Below are 17,971 nucleotides of genomic sequence, written 5' to 3'. Positions count from 1 at the left end.
AGATTCTCAGCTGTCAGTTAAACACACACAAAAAAGAACAAGTGTCTAGCCCTGATGAGGACTGTAAACAAAAACTTAAAAGGATGCAGGCAATGCCCACTGGACTCTCCATAAAGAGAAATAGGAAACAAAATATGTATTTATTTCGTTATACCATACTTTTCTATCCAATGGTTTACAACATCATTTTTGCCACCTTCATTTTATCTCCACAATAACCACCCTGTGAGTTATGTTAGGCAGAGACTATGTGACTAGCCCAAGATCACCTAGCAAACTTATATGGCATGGGAATTCAAACCTGCATCTCCCAAATTTTAGTTTGACACTCAGAGGCCAACAACAGATGGCCAGCTCAGGGTGGCATGAAGCCACCCCAAAGAGAGCCAACCGGAAATAGAGCTCGTGGGAGCTTCCTGATGGCACTCAGAAGAGGGACAGGCCATGGGCACCCAGGGAGCATCTGGAACACTCATGAACCCCGTCTGCGGCTCCCGGGTGCTCTACAGATGCTTCCCAGCCTTCCAGACAGCCAGGGAGGCTCCTCAGAGGTGCGTGATGAAAAGGCATCAGTTTTTGAGCTGGCTCCCGGCAAGCCGGGGGCAACTTGGGGACAGGACAGGGAGAGGAGGCAGATGTGCACATGTGGGCATGCTTTTTTGGTCCAGCTGCCTCCCATCTCCGGGGTGGTGTAAAACACCAGTCTGTTATCACCCAGACTAACATACCATGCTGACTGCAGATAAGATTTGCAGGACTTGGGGGAAGGGGTAGAAATCAGTGCCTGACTGCTTCTTCTAACTGGCAGATCTGAAATAAATGATATATGTTAGTCAAAATTGCAGACAAACATACAATACAGCTAGAGTTGCCATCTCTCCACAGGCAATTCCCAGGAGCTTTTTGTGTGTGGAGTCTGGGGAGATGGAGTCTCATGAACATGGTGACATCAGTTCCAGTTGAGCATCCAAAGGTGATATCACAGTGACTGTGTTGTTCTAGGAATTCCCCCAGTCTTTGGTAAACATAGCAAATATAGAGATTGAGAGAATTCCTAGAGCATCACAGATGCTTTGACCTCACCTCCGATTGCACATCATGGCACTTGCACTTATTTTTTTTTTTCTCCAACTGCTCTACACAGCATGAGAGCAGGAGCTGAAGTGAGCAGCCCAGCAACCCTAAATTCATCCGAGGGTTCTCACTAGTTTCAGCTGAGGCCTTTGGCCTCTGGTCGCTTCATGTTTAAAACTTCACACTCTAGCCCTCAACATCAGTGGGTGGAAGAAGAGTCTACAGGCTTTTGCTGTATAAGGATTGCAGCTGATGATCTATAGGACTCCCATGAAGGTTCCTGTGATTGTGTACACACACACATGGACTTAAAACCAGCACTGGCATTTACAGGCAGAGAAGAAGTCCTAGATAGGGCTGTTCCCCTCTGGTCTCCCAGCCATGACAGGCTCATCTATCTCTGCTACCTTCTCTGTGGAAAAGCTGTGTTACCAATATATAACAGCATTTGTTGCAGCAGAAGCTGCCCTGAGGGTAAATCCAGGGACTGGGATACAGAGCTTCTAGCAGTCTGATCCTCAAAGGCTGGTGAGCAAAGGTCTCATTATGCCATTCTTGAAGGAGGGGTGGAAGGAGGGTGAAATCTGCCAGATCTTTTGGTCATCTCTGGATTGCACAGAGCAGCAGAGGAGAGGCAAAGCTTGATTGCAATGCATTACTGCTATCTGTTGCTGTCTTCCTATGAAATCTCACATGCAAGTCTTAGAAGAAGTAAAACACCTAGCGACATGTGAACTCTACCCCTTAATTCCCCCCCCCCCCCCAGATCTTTCCCCTTTCTCGCATACTAGCATCACACAACCGGGACACTTACCTGCAAAAGCAAACATGCAATTTCTCACCAAGCAGCTGAGCGATTCAATACTTCCACAGGGGACTGACAGTGTTTGGTAATGTTCAGCAAAATGTAACATCCTGAGAATGTCAGTGATCCTATAGCCTTTAAGGAAAAGAGGAAAGAGGGGAAGGGCAGGCAATGCCGAAAGAAACGAAGGCAGCCCCCTCTGCAGAATCAGCAGCAGTCAGAAGAACTGCAGGGCTTTGGGGAGACCTTTTCTCTCCACCCCCCCCCCCCACTCACACCTCCTAACTGAGAATAAATTATGTAGATGTGCATAACTGATACACGCTGTAGAATTCAGCACTTCTCAGTACAGAATGTCGATTTGATTTTTTAACACACTTTCATAGGCTTACTTGACTTGAAACACGGACAGTCTGCAGGCAACTGCTGATATGTTTCTGAAGCGAAGCCATTTGAGGTCTGGGCCTGCCCCGGAGCTGGACAGAAGGTGAACTCAGATGCCCGAGTTTAGAGGAAGGGCAAGATAGAAATGTAAGAATAAAAAGCATCAGCTTGGCCGGAATCCAGCTTCTCATGAGTTAATCCCCCAGCTCAGTTGCTTTGCAGCAGAACCCATTGATTAAGGGCTGTGGGTTTGCAACTATAAAACCAGGGATTGATCTGCCGATGATCTATGAAGTAAACATACACAATGGGAAAAGAGAGGAGCAGTCTTACAAAGTGGCAATTGCATAACCTCAAGCCATTCCTCCCAAAGCTGTTAATTGCCCAATTTCTAATCTGTCTGTGGGCTTGCCAGTCTCCAGCTGGGGCCTGGAGATCTCCAAGAATTGCAGCTGATCTCCAGACTACAAGTATCTGCTCCCCTGGAGAAAAAGGTTGCTTTGGAGGGTACACTTTAGGGCATCCATCCCATGCCCACTGAGCTCCATTTCACTTCCTTATGCCTCAAAGTGAGGGGAAGCAAAATGGACCACAGAAATGGCTGCCAGCCATTTAAACCTAACAGCACAGCAGGTCCATCCATCAGCTGTTAAGTTTGAATGGCTGTGAGCCATTAAATCAACCGGTTTCACTTTAGAAGTGGGAGGAAGTTAAATGGATGGGTTAAATGGCTTGCAGTCATTTAACCCTTTCCAGTGTCTAACCCTTTTACCCTTTTCAGATCCAAACTGGCCTGTTTGGGCTTTTTTTTTTGGGGGGGGGGGCTTGGTTCAGTTCATGGTTCAGTTTGGGAACTGTCATGAGCTGAACTAGTCTTTGGGGGGTTGTGTCCATCCCTAGTTTTGAATCTTGGACATACCCAAAGAGCAAGATGGAAAGTGTAGTCAAATCACAGCCTAGGGTTTTCAAGGCAAGAGATGTGCAGAGGTGATTTGCCATTACCTGTGTAGCAGCCCTGGACTTTATTGGTGGTCTCCCATCTATATTCTAACCAGGGCTAACCCTGCTTAGCTTCCAAGATAAGATGAGATCAAGCTAGGCTGGCTCATCCTAGTCAAGGCAAAGGCAGAAGCCTACAAAACAGTTATTCCAGAAGACCACAATCTCTTGTTCTAACTTGAGCTACAGAAGCAGACAGTGCCACCTCACCAAATATGTCCCAACATCACACATAAGTGGCTAGAATGGCTCTTTCGAACAAGCTGTTGCTTTTCCCTGCACACATAGCTATGAGGGGGCTTGTGAGGGCATAGCCCCCCGACATCTGGGTGAGGCCCCCTGACTGGAGGCCCCAACCAGCCCCCGGGGGCCCCTGTCATGGCCCTGTGAGTAATTTGGTGGACTGGGGGCAGAAGCAGTCCCAGCCTCCCACAGGAGTTAAAAGGCCCACCGATCAGCTGTTTTGCGGTCCCTTTAACTCACAGAGGGAGCTGGGAGCTGCTTTTGCTAACAGCTCTGTCGGCTGTTTAAGTGGCGGGGAAGAAAGGGCGGATGGCGACAAGAGTGACAGAGAGGGAAGAGAATGGGCTTCTCTTCCCTTCCTGCCGCTCTCGCCACCGCCCTCCCTTCCCCGCCATTAAAACAGCCAGCAGAGCTGTCAGCAAAAGCAGCCCCCAGCTCCCTCTGTGAGTTAAAGGACCCACTGATCAGCTGTTTCATGGGCCCTTTAACTGGTGCAGGGGCTGGGACTGCTTCTACTGCTGGCCCCGCATGCTATTTTAATGGCAGGGAAGGGAGGAAGGGTGGCAGCAGGGAAGGGGGAGAGGGTGGCAGGGAAAGCAGCAGGGAGAGGAGAGAAGGGAAGGGAAGTGGGGCCTTTAACTTGTGTGGGGAACTGGGAGCTGCTTCTGCCGGGGCCCTGCTGCACATGCTATTTTAATGGCAGAGAAGGGAGGGCAGCGATGGGAGTGGCAGGGAGGGAAAAGAAGACCATTCTCTTCCCTCCCTGTTACTCTCATCGCCACCCTCCAATCCTTCCCCACTACTAAAACAGCCGGTGGAGCCGGCAACAAAAGAAGCCCCTAGCTCCCCCCCCCCCCCGCGCCGCTTAACTTGCGACCGTGAAACAGCTGATCAGCGGGCCCTTAAACTAAGATGGGTTGCCGGGACTGCTTCTGCCCCTGGCCCAGAAGCAATTTGGTGGGGGGAGGGGAGGGCAGCAGAGAGGGAGAGCAACTTGAGGGAAGGTTGTGTGGGGCGCTTGGGGGACATTAGTGCCCCCAAAAAATGTAAATGCCCCTTGACCTTCCAAATCCTTGCTACGGCCCTGATCCAAGAGCATGTGGGATGATGAGTGGATAAGACTATCTTATTCAATAGCCACCCTGCCGCTTTGGACCACAGACTGATGCGTGTGTCGAGCTCAGCTCATCCTTGCTTTGATGCACGTGTCGTGCCCGGCTGCCATTCACAGAGTGGTGTTCCTAGTGGAAGAAATGTTTCCGTTAGCTGCAAACATTTCCCTGTTTGCTACTAGCCGTGACAGCCTTAATGCAGTGTACTCGCAAATGCTTTCTCCATCAAACTCATTTGCTTTATGAGAACTCTAATTTGGGAATATGTTGTGTATTATATTAAGGTGTAATCAGAGAGATTCCATTAGCTTAGCTTTCAGAAATGGAGGAAAAAAGCTACTCAAGAGCCAACAAGAGAAAGGGTGGAATGCTTCATCCGGGAAACGGTTCCCCATCCTCTTTAGACAACGCAAATCCCCATTATTATGAGGCTGTCTGCTGCTTACTGATTAATTTATATGCAAGGTTAAGGTCTTTTGTAAATTTGTTACCGGTTCCTGTGTTGTGGCTTCTGCTCCAAACAGAATCAGACTCTGCCTTCTGGTCAGTCCAGGACCAAACTGCTGGGCAATTTTGGCTCCCCCCCCCCATGCCAATCAAGAATTGAGGCATCCTGAACCAAGGACACATTATAAGTCAGAAAGAGGCACTCCTTGGAAAATGGCATGAATCTAAGCTGTGAGTCTTTCTTGCGCAAAGGCATTTTCTGCGCTGTCATCCTGACTCTACCGAAATTGTTCAGAGACAGGAAATACACGTCCAGAAACCCCTCTCGATGTGCCTCCACTGCCACCTCGTGTTTACTCAGAAAATGTCAACATCTTGTCACCACTAAGCAATGATCTGGAAGGGACCGGGATTCATGTCAAAATTGGGGGCATCACATCTTATTTATTGCAAAATGGCTTGAGATGGCCAGCGGTGCTGCCCAGATGCTTCTTAGAAACGGAGTTGAGCTCAAACCAGTGGGAGTTCCTCCCTGGACTTGACTCTTCATTTGAAAGACTGAGATGGAATGTAGACCTTCCATGCAGGGGGTACACAAATGGCTCAGAATGACAACATGTCTCCAATGATTAGAATCATTCCACATTCCCCACCACAGACTAAATTGCTCAGCTATGTCCTGTTGCTTGAGCATTTGGAGCATGACCTTCAATCAGTGTTTCCAGCTAACACAATGCGCTAGGGGATTGTGAGGAACTCCAAAGGGATCTGTTGAGGCTGGGTGAGTGGGCGTCAACATGGCAGATGCGGTTCAATGTGGCCAAGTGCAAAGTAATGCACATTGGGGCCAAGAATCCCAGCTACAAATACAAGTTGATGGGGTGTGAACTGGCAGAGACTGACCAAGAGAGAGATCTTGGGGTCGTGGTAGATAACTCACTGAAAATGTCAAGACAGTGTGCGTCTGCAATAAAAAAGGCCAACGCCATGCTGGGAATTATTAGGAAGGGAATTGAAAACAAATCAGCCAGTATCATAATGCCCCTGTATAAATCGATGGTGCGGTCTCATTTGGAGTACTGTGTGCAGTTCTGGTCGCCGCACCTCAAAAAGGATATTATAGCATTGGAGAAAGTCCAGAGAAGGGCAACTAGAATGATTAAAGGGCTGGAGCACTTTCCCTATGAAGAAAGGTTGAAACGCTTGGGACTCTTTAGCTTGGAGAAACGTCGACTGCGGGGTGACATGATAGAGGTTTACAAGATAATGCATGGGATGGAGAAAGTAGAGAAAGAAGTACTTTTCTCCCTTTCTCACAATACAAGAACTCGTGGGCATTCGATGAAATTGCTGAGCAGAAAGGTTAAAACGGATAAAAGGAAGTACTTCTTCACCCAAAGGGTGATTAACATGTGGAATTCACTGCCACAGGAGGTGGTGGCAGCCACAAGTATAGCCACCTTCAAGAAGGGTTTAGATAAATATATGGAGCACAGGTCCATCAGTGGCTATTAGCCACAGTGTATGTGTGTATATAAATTTTTTTGCCACTGTGTGACACAGAGTGTTGGACTTGATGGGCCGTTGGCCTGATCCAACATGGCTTCTCTTATGTTCTTATGGGATGGGGCGGGTGATGACTGGGGCTGGACAGGGCTTGTAACGAGATATAATGACTCTGACTGATGGGTCAGCACTTTGATTCCAACCTGGATCAATAACAGGAATGGTATACCTAGTTATTGCATGAAACCAGCCTGTGTGAAGCCACTGCCCCCAATGCTTCAAAAGGCAGGTGTGACCTGCCACAGTTTTTCTCATCTCCTTTGCAGGGGACTTGGAAACACTATCAGGGACTTAAAAGGGATGCAGTTCATGCCCAGCCTGAACCTGCACAGAAAGAACAGGTTATCAAAAGAGATCACAGAATCATAGAGTTAGAAGAGACTTCTAGGATCATCTAGTCCAACTCCCTGCACAATGCAGGAAACTCACAAACACCTCCCCCTAAATTCACAGGATCTTCATTGCTGTCAGATGGCCTCTGTTTAAAAACCTCCAAGGAAGGGGAGCCCACCACCTCCCGAGGAAGCCTGTTCCACTGAGGAATTGCTCTAAACCTCAGGAAGTTCTTCCTAATGTTGAACCAAAAACTCTTTTGATTTAATTTCAACCCATTGGTTCTGGTCCTACCTTCCAGGGCCACAGAAAGCAATTCCACACTATCCTCTAGATGACAGCCCTTCAAGTACTTGAAGATGGTGATCATATCACCTCTCAGCCGCCTCCTCTCCAGGCTAAACATTCCCAGCTCCTTCAACCTTTCTTCATAGGACTTGGTCTCCAGACCCATCACCATCTTCATCGCCCTTCTCGTGCAGGCTGGCTTGCTCAGCAAAATCAAGTGTAGCTTCAACTTTATACAAAGGCAGGAGCAACCAACCTTCTCCCCCCCGCCCCCCTGGGATGGGAATCAAGTCATTCCACCCTCTAGATCAGTGATCCCTAACATGGCACACATGGGTACCATGAAACCCACCAATGTTTTCTGAAGCTCACTTTCTCCACACACACACAGCCCTGAAGGCAAACAGCCAGTTTTGGCTTTCCCCTTCCTCCTTCTCAAGAACCCAGGAGTTATCGCCTTTATGTCCACGGGGAGAACCCATTCAGTAATGCCAGTCTCCATCAAGGAGGATGCTTGGGCTGGTACCGCACAATAGTCTGGGATTCACTACAATCCCCATGACAGATTTTTTTACTTGTTTGTTTGTTTATTCCAAATCAAGTCGCAACCAACCCCATAGGATTTTTTTTTAAAAAGAGACATTCAGAAGTGGTTTGCCATTGCCTCTCTCTGTGTAGTGACCCTAGTATTCCTTGGTGGTCTTCCCATCCAAATACTGACCAGTGCTAACTCTGCTTAATTTTCATGATCTGACAAGATCAGACTAGCTTGGACTATCCAGATCAGACCATGAGAACGCTATCTGTTCTTGAAATTCCAAAAGTGCCCACAGACTCAACAAGGTTAGGGACCCCTGTTTTAGAGGCCCAATCCAGACCTATCCCACCCATCTAGGCAGGGCTTTTTTTTGCAGCAAGAACTCCTTTACATATTAGGCTACACCCCCCTGATGTAGCCAATCCTCCAAGAGCTTACAGTAGGTCCTGTAAGAAGAGCCTTGTAAGCTCTTGGAGGATTGGCTACATCGGGGTGTGTGTGTGTGTGTGTGTGTGTGGCCTAATACGTAAAGCAGTTCCTGCTACAAAAAAAGCCCTGCATCTAGGGTTTCCTCAGCAGAGCAGGGAACCTACAATCAAATGGTATGAGGGCACACACTCATTTCCTGAACTCGTGAGAGATGTCCTTAGGAGGCCCACTATCCTTTCCAGAATGAGCACGATGAGAAAGCAGGACAATTACATTTTTTCAAAATCCATACATGGGCTCAACCACACAAAACCATGGTTTATCTCAACCAGAGCTTTTTTTGAGCAGGAACGCGATTCCAACCGGCTTGGAGTCAGGGGGTGTGGTCTAATATGCAAACGAGTCCCTGCTATGCTTTTTCTACAAAAAAGGCCCTGTGTGAAACAATGGTGATGTCAGGGGGTGTGGCCTAATATGCAAAATGAGTTCCTGCTGGGCTTTTTCTACAAAAAAAGCTCCCTGAACTCAATTAACTGTTATTGTTAGAGCCAGGGGTTTTTTTGTAGCAGGAACTCCTTTGCATATTAGGCCACACACTCCTGATATAGCTGATCCTCCTGGAGCTTACAGTAGGCCCTGTATTAAGAGCCCTGTAAGCTCTTGGAGGATCGGCTACATAAGAGGTGTGTGGCTTAATATGCAAAGGAGCTCCTGCTACAAAAAAAAGCCCTAGTTAGATTGCTGATCAAAACTGAAGTCACTCCACTAACCATGGTTAGTTAGGGTCTGTCAAACCTGAAGTTGAAATAATAATGTGAAGTTGGTTGATTAACACTGCATTTGCATGATGTTTGAGCACAGCCTTCCTGGCATATTCCCTGGCATCACTCTCACACACTCGCTAGGATACAGAGACAGCTCAGACAGAAACCTCTAACGATCTGGCAATATCCCTGGCTGATAAGGTAAGTGGGCATGGAGCAGCCATCTGTGAACCAAGTCCTGTTTTCAGGAACTAAACATAGTTAAAATAAACCATGATTTCATGTTATGTCTAAACCAAACCATGGGCTTCTTTCCTTTACAAATGGAACAGTGCGCCAACATTTTTACTACTCCCCAATGACAATGTGGCAGGGCCAGCTGGAAAATTACATGAAGCTCCTTTGATGTCTGCATCTGATCCAGGGTCTGGAAATTATCCTCATCTGGGGAGAGCACATCATGTTGGTACTCATACATCTGCTATTGGTATGCTGTGAATTTCACCACAAACATGTCCAACCGTCGTGGTGATTAGATGTGAGCCAATCACTCAGTCTGTTCAGTTCACACTGAGCAGCTGCTGACACTTGCCAAAATGGTTTAGTTTGGATTTCCCAAGACTGCATGCCCCAAAACGCTGTTGATTCTAACCGATCAGCAGCCATCAGCGTTGCTAAGAGATTAACAGCAAAGAGTAGGATTTTATTGAAACACAGTCTTTATTGATGACTGCTTTATATGATTTGCTTATTTTAACATCTGCCTGCCAGCAGAGAAGTTATGCAATGGGTGGTAGTAGAGCGCAATCGGGTTGCTTGAGAATGCACATGTGTGAAAAGCGAATTGCACTGTGCTGCATAGTCAGAAAGGAACATGGTGAAAGAATATAGTTTATTAACCTAATTCATTAATTATCGTATCGTATTGTGTGTAGCATAGCCAGGAGATCCTAAGGTTTTCTGGAAGCCTGAAGTTCCATCTCTTTTTTAGTGTTATGCATCATTAGACTTATTTTGGGGGGGCTGAGAGAGCTCTGAAAGAGCTGTGACTGACCCAAGGTCACCCAGCTGGCTTCATGTGGAAGAGTGCAGAATCGACCCCAGTTCTCCAGATAAGAATCCATTGCTCTTAACTTCTACACCACTGCTGAACTCAAACAAATAGATCAATGAACGATCAAACCAATGATTGAAAAATCATGTCCCTTTCTGTGACTGGCAAACAGGACCCTTTTTCTTTTAATTTCCAGGTAGTGGCTGGAGGTCTCCTGGAATTACAACTTGTCTCCTGACAATAGAGTTTTAACTGTTTATTTTGTGCCTTTAAAAGGAAAGGGTTCCACTCAGGGGTGTAACCAGAAAATTTTGGGTGGTGGGGCACTGGAAACTCCTGTGGGGCAGGGAGCGGGTGGGGGGGGGGGGAGAGAGAAATAAGAGAGTTGGAAGGTGCCAACAGAACAGCTCTCCTGCACGCAGCCAGTAGAAAGAAGAAGAGGATTCAACTTCAAGGAGGCAAAAGGCTCCCATCGATCCCCCCCCCCCCCCCCGTCATCCTCATGACTCATGTAGACAAGAAAGCCAGTACATGAGGAAGAAGACTTGATTTCCCCTTATAAACATGAAAGAGGACTTGGCTCCCCCTTTTAAATTCTGCTGGAGTGGCACCAGCCCAGTCCAGCCCTGCACCTGCGCCAGCGCAGCCATGCAACCCACTAACATGTGACCAGGGCTGGCTCATCTGATGCAGGTGTCGTAGGGCCACTGCCACCAAGCTAAGTCATCTTCCTGTACTGTGGGTGGGCTTGTGGCTTGAGTGGCAGTTATAAGGGGAAGCCAAGTCCTTGTCTGCATTTAAAGGGGGGAACTGCGTCCTCTTCCTCATCTACCGGCTTCCTTGTCTTTCACGAGTCACAGGGGTGATGTGGGGGAGAAGCGAATGGCAGCCTTCTGCCCCCTTGCTGACTATGGCTGAGGCAGAGCTCATGACTAAGGGGGCATGGCCCCAACCTGCCCCACTGTGGTAATAGGGCTGATTCTACTGATCAAGAATACTCTTGCAGCACTAGGCTTGCCACTAATTTTAACTTTCATTTTCAGTAGAGTCTTTGCTGTGCTTCAGAAACAGTTTCTCTTAATGTTGTGCTCATCTTCAGCTATCCTTTCTGCTTATCCTTCCCTCTTTCTTTACTTCATTTATAACCCACTTTTCTCCCCAGTGTAAACCCAAAACAGCTTACATCCCCCCCCACCCCTCTGTTTTATCTTCACAGCAATTATGTGAGGTACAGGGAAAGAAAGTGACTGGAATAATGTCATCCATAGAGGATTGAAGGTTCAAACCTGGTTCTTCAACGCCTTTATCTGACACTCTAAGTAGGAGTCTCCAGTCTTTTCAAGCCTGTGAGCACCTTTGGAATTCTGGCCCAGAGTGGTGGGGGCACCCACAAAAATGGCTGCTGCAGGAGACTTAGCAAACCACAAAACATCAAGAAGAGGAGATATGCATAATTCTAAGTAACGCTTCAACTTTTCAGGCAGAAGCCCTGCTTAACAAGATGCCTTTAAAAATGAACATACTTTTAAAATATGTTTTTGCAGGGCATTTTTTGGTAGAAAAAGCCTGGCAGGAACTCATTTGCATATTAGGCCACACACCCTGATGTCACCATTGTTTCACATAGCGCTTTTTGGTAGAAAAGCCCAGCAGGAATTTATTTGCATATTAGGTCACTCCCCCTGACACCAAGCCAGCCGGAACTGTGTTCCTGTGCATTCCTGCTAAAAAAAAAAAAAGCCTGTGTTTTTGCATACACACAATAGCACAGTGAAGATCCTTGTGCTGTGGCGGCAGTTGTTGCTGATGTGACTTTTTAAAACTCTGCACAGCTGAACAGACCTCCAATAGCACTGCAGGGCAGAAGTGCCACCTGATCCCACCCACTTCCCAAAAAACACTTGGTGGGTACCATGGTACCCCCAGGCACTATGTTGTGGACCACCACTCTAGTCACTACACTTGGAAAGGAGATAATGAGAACCAATTCACAAGCTGCTAGTGATCAACAGCGGGAAACAGATTATCTGTCTACCAAATACATGTTTCTTCGATCCGTCCTCCAAGAAGGTCAGAGTTGCAGGAGATTTTGCCTGAGCTTGGACAACTTCAGACTTAGGTGTGCCCACTCTGGGTTCAGAAATTCCTGGAGATTTTGAGGCAGAACATGGGAAGGAAGCAGAACATAGGAAAGAGTTTGTGCAGGCAAGGGAACTCAGTCAGGATGTGATGTCATAGAGTATAGTATCCAAAACTCCAGGGGAACTGATTTTTGTAATGTGGAGATCAGTTGCTATGCTGGGAGAACTCCAGGCCCCATCTGGAGGCTGGAAACTCTACCAGAGCTACAACAGGTAACTCCCAAGATAGGATAGGGAGGGGAAAAGGAATGCTGCAAATTCCTTTGCAAACATTCTTGACTGTCTGATCCAGCAAGACAAGGAAATTAAATTCTGCCACCACAAAGAAGGGAAACAACAATACCAAGCCTACTGTGCAGCCACAAAGCTGTTTAACAGGCATTTGAGGTGGGCCACATGGTAGACAGTTCATGGGAGATTGCATCTAGCAAACACAATAAGTTCATCTATTTGCTATTCAGCATTCCTCTAAATAACTGGATCACCTGCTACACAGGCATACCTCCCTTTTTGCTTCACTCCCATGATTGTCTCCTCAAGCCCCATCTCTCTTGGCACCACAACAGACACATCTATTAGGGTTACCAGCCTCAAGGTGGGGCCTGGAAATCTCAAAGAAATATAACTATCTACAGCCTACAGAGATCAGTTCCCCTGGAGGAAATGACAGCCTTAGAAGGCAGACTCTATGGTCTACATAGAGGATGCAATCAGGCAGGCAAGTTGCTGTGGCAGGATCTCAGCTTTTTAAAAGCCATGTGAGTTTGGGGTGGTTTATGTCAATCAGACAGCATCCCCTAAGCTGGCATCATAATTTAGCAGGCCCATGGTTGGTTGTCCACATCGCAAATGTGCTGCAACCACGGACCCGCAGCTGGGTTGGATTTTTTTCCTAAATCCCACTGTGCATGCACAGAAGCAGATAAGTGCACATGTGGTCCCGGCCGGTTCTATGGGGGCACTGAAGCATATGCCAGAGTGGGTTTGAGGGGGGGGGGGAAGGATGCACTGGGAATGGAGTGAAATGATCACACCATTCATATGTTTCCATGGTGCATTAGAGCAATCAGACAACCAGAAACTCACTATTGAATCACTTCACCAGAGAAGTCACCTGAATTTGCCAGTCACTATTTAATCCATGTGGGAGTCATTTTTGCATGAGGCAAGGGCAAATGGGGCATGGGAGCCAGATATGTGCGTTATCATGCCCATTTAATCCAGAGGGGAGGGGTGGCTATGGTGAACCAACTGCTTCTGTGATTGCACCCAGAGTCACAAATATAAAGAAGTCTTCAGGGGTGTAAAACTCATCTGTTACATGTGCCGGATCTGACATAAATGGGACTTTGTAGGGCCAGAGCACATGTTTCATAAAATGTAATGCCAGGTAGTGGAGATATAAACTTATAAAGGGTACAGAAAAATACAATTAAAGATATTATTTTTTAACTTAAAATGCAAACGTGCTATAAACTCTTGCGATATTTTGTTTAAAATGGAAAGGTGGGGGAATAGTGGGATTTGGCAATGCAATTTTTAAAATAAAACATCAAGAAAAAACACAAGGATCACAGCAGAAACTAAAAATATAAAATGCTCTGAGCCTAGAAAAAAATGGCTGGGCATTGCAAGCTTCCCCCCCCCCCCAGGGGTCTACTCAAATTGGCAATGGCTCTCTAGTATAATATCCCCCTTTGGCTGTGGGTTTCCCGGTTAGAGTATTCACTAGGCACCATTTCTCAGGTCCATTCAGCAGAGACAAACTGGCTCAAAGCATCAACCCCTTATTTGCAAGGAGACCACTCCAGCAAGCAACAGCTTCAACTAGCCATATAAACACTGGAAAGTGAAAAGAGCTCCACTCCATCGAAATACATTCCAGCACAGACAAAGTTGCAAGGAAAACATGGAATGGTCTCTCTGGGCATAGATAGACTATTCCTGAAGTAGTCTATCTGGGCACAAAAACCTTAATGGAAAATCCATTCTGCATTTCCTTTGCAGCTTTGCAAGCACAGAAGAGCTTCCTGCTGAAGCCGGCATTTCAGCAGCCTTGGAGCATCAAAGGGTGGGGACAGGAAAGGGAGGAGAGGGAGAATAACATGGGCCTGATTAAAGCCCTGGGTGGGCTAGTTGTGGTCCATGGGCTGCACTTTTGATATGTATTAGAGTGATATCACAAGCTTCTTCTCAAGGCACCATACACTCCCAAACCTTCAGGAATTTCCCAATCTGGAAATGAGGAACCTCCCTGTCTTCCTCTTGCAAACATTACCTGCCTACCAGTGTTTCAGGCACTCTAATATTAAAAAGACACTTGCAACCCTTGAGCTACACCGCTTGCTACCAAAGGGCAAAGTGAGGGAACTTTTAGTTCCAAATTCTGAGCAACTTGGGTAAAAGTATGCCTGGGGCAAACATCTCAAATTGCACATTTGCAAATTTGTGGAGAGGTTTCCAAGCCTTCAGAAGGACAGACGGTCAGCACTTAAAAGAACAGTCTGCATAGACTTCAGAAGGAATTTATTCAGATCACATTTCCTAAATATAGTTATTTATTGCATGAATTTGCATTTCTGCTAAAAGCAATACACAGAGCAACTTACAGAAGATCAATGAAATAGCTAAAGCAATTAAAAATGCCCAATACAAAAAAAAATTCTGTTAAAAGAGAGTTGGAAGAGGGCAAAAATAGTGGCAACATCAATCATTAGGAAAAGCCCCAGTGAATATGTCTCCTCCTTGGCTGATTCCACATTTGCCGTTTGCCTTCCTTTCGCTCTGGGGTTGTTTCATGCGGGCCTGAATTCTCGATTCTGCACTAGAGGATTTCTCCCGGATTCAATTCCCAATCTGTTCCATGTGTTTTGATTCCGCAGTACTGTTGCTCCCAGAGTTTCCACCATAATCGAAGCAATTTCCCCCTCCCCTCCCTCCTCACTCATTCATGCCCCTCCCTCCTCACTCATCCATGTAGTTCCTTTTTTTTTACACGCATGCGTGTTCACGTTACAACGTAACCTTTTTTATTGCGTTACGACGTAACAACAGAGGTGCAATACTTGCAAAGTCACGTGTTTTCCTTCCCACCTGCCATTAGTCATTAATCTGCCCCCTGGTCTATTGTCTAAAGCAGGAAGCACACACTTCATCACACACTTGCTGGAATGCTAACCACACCGTTTTCAGGAAAAAAAAACTATATTAAAAAAAGAGCCCCAAGGGGGGGTGGTATCTAAAGTATTGTCCCCAGCACATCAGCAAAGGGCTATAAACATAGCCAAGTTCCCTCTTGAGGAACATGTGGTGGATAAAAGTGGTATCAGCACATCTTAAAATTAGTTCGCGTAACATCGATTTTCATTTTGTGATGTTGTAACGAAACTATTGTCAAAAAAAAGTATGATAGCACGAAGTGCTTTCAGTTGGGGAGGGGAATAACGTTGTGAACGATCAAATGTTATGGCAGATTACTTCCCAGATAATGGAGGGCACATTACCAAAATCTCGTGGAACACCATAAAGAGTGAGGGCGTTTGAAAGTAAGGGATGCATTCAGGCAAAGAAGAGAATCGTGTTGCAGCGTTATGCATTGCAGCGTTGTAACACAAAACCAGCTTTGCTTAAAAAAAAAAAAATCCTAATCGGATAATGGCAGACAATTTTAAAAGGGAGTAAAAGTAAGAGGGTGTGACGAAATAACTGGGTGGAATCAGGGGCATGGAATTATGTGGGTGTGTTCTAATGATGCAACAAGTTTGACAGTGCACTGGCTCGAGTTCCGCACATAAAATTCCAAGCCTCAGAACCGCAGCAAAAAAAAGATCTAGTATTTTGCCGATCACCCTGATCTGGGGCGGCACCACTTCGGAGGTGGGTCAAACTGCCGCCCCGGGTCAAAATGTGCGGAAACCAACATCTGTCCCGGGGGAAACACAGCGTCGGAGCCGGAGCAAAGGCTAATGAGGAATCACCCCTTGTCTGCAAAAATCACAGCAGAGAGGGAGCTCCCTGGATCTGCCTGAATGAAGCAATCCAAGCGGTGACCAGGTCTACTGAGAAGACTCTGCCCTGGGCCTCAGCCAGTCTGGCTTCCTATGAAGAGGCAACAAAACATTACTTTATGATGGAAGGGGCCAAAACCTATCAGACTATTATCCTGTGTTTCCGTCAGGGAGCTCAGAGTGGCATACCTGGGGCTTCAGGTTGCCAACTAGAGTTAATAAGGTTGTCAGTCTCCAGATGGCATCTGGAGATCTCCCACAATTCCAATTGATCTCAACATGACCATGATCAATTCCCTGAGGGGAAAAAGGCTACTTTGGAGGGTGAACTCTATGGCATCACATCCCTGCTGAGCTCTATCCCATCCCCAAACCCTGCCCTCCCCCTAAAAATCTCCAGGCATTCCCCAACCCTGAGCTGGCAACTCTAAGCAAAGCCAACATCCAAGTGGGGTCTAGACATCTCCCAGAATTACAGCTGATCTCTAGACAACAAAGGTTAGTTCCCCTGGAGAAAATGGCTGCTTTTGAAGGTAGACCCTATGGAACAACACCCTGCTGAAGACCTCCAGGTCTTCAAGACTTTCCCAGCCCAGAGCTGCCATCCGTAAAGCCCACACATTCACTGCTTCTTGTCCCCCACCATGCCCCCTATGATTAGCAGTTTGTGAGGGAGGAAAGGTCACTTTTAGTCTGCTATTAAAGGTGATTTAGTTACACCAATCAAAGTTTGCACTCCTAGTTATTTATTTTTATAATTGTGATTTATTAAATTAAAAAAAAAGATTCCAACATTTCCTCCAAGGAGTTTAGCTTTCACAGACAGTATTGCCAGCTCTCCACTGAGCACTCACTGGAACACTGGAGGGATGCTATGGATATCGGTGTCTGGCAACACTCTGATTTTCCAAAATCTCTAGTTTTTACCATAGAGATTTGGAAAATTCCTAGAATATTGTGTGAGATGCTTTAATGTCATGTTCAGCTGTAGCAGCAGCCAGAGATTAGATGCTGGGGGGAAGGAGTTTGCCCACCATAATGGGCAATTTGGCAATAAAAGACCTTCCTGTTTTATCTTCCAGTTAGCAGAACCAAGCAGGACGAAGTCAGGTTTTGATTTCGGTGCAATAAAGGGAACAGCATCTTTTATGTCAGCCCTGACCCAATCATGCTATCTCTCATCACTCATCATTCTTCATCATGGCTTAGGTCTCTCACAGTCCACAAAATAATGAGTCCCTCCTTAATTAGCACTCTTCCTTCACCCTGTGGTTGCTAACAGAGGGCTGGCTTAATTGCTGTCACCTTCATTAGCACTCTGCACCCTGCCTTTCATTTCTGTCCCCTTGTCATGTTCGCTTCCCAGCAATCGCTGCTTGACAAGTCAAGAGGACAGCAAACCTTGGACTATGCAGCTCACTTGACTTTGCAAAGGTAAAAGGAAGACTCTCGCAAGCCATACCTATGTCAAAAGCTTTCTAAAAATGCCTCTTCTGACGGTTCAGGTCTCTGGTGTTAGGCATCAAGGCATGCCATTATTGTTCTATAGAAGAACAGCAAGTAAACCAGGAGAAAGCCATTCATTCATCTGTGCCTGTCTGTTGTGTCTCTGGATGCTTGACTACTTAGGCCTTGCTTACTTCGCATTATCCTCTTCTCAGGCCTGGATCAGTCAGACATTCCTGATGCAGATATGCTGCAAAATTATCTACTCTGGGAACTGTCTTATGCATCTCTGCATGAGTCACTGATTTGGCCTTGCCCACTTCCAATCAGAAAGCAAACTC

This window comes from Heteronotia binoei, chromosome 17, assembly GCF_032191835.1.
Source record: "Heteronotia binoei isolate CCM8104 ecotype False Entrance Well chromosome 17, APGP_CSIRO_Hbin_v1, whole genome shotgun sequence".
NCBI lineage: Eukaryota > Metazoa > Chordata > Lepidosauria > Squamata > Gekkonidae > Heteronotia > Heteronotia binoei.
Note: the sequence above shows the minus strand (reverse complement) of the source record.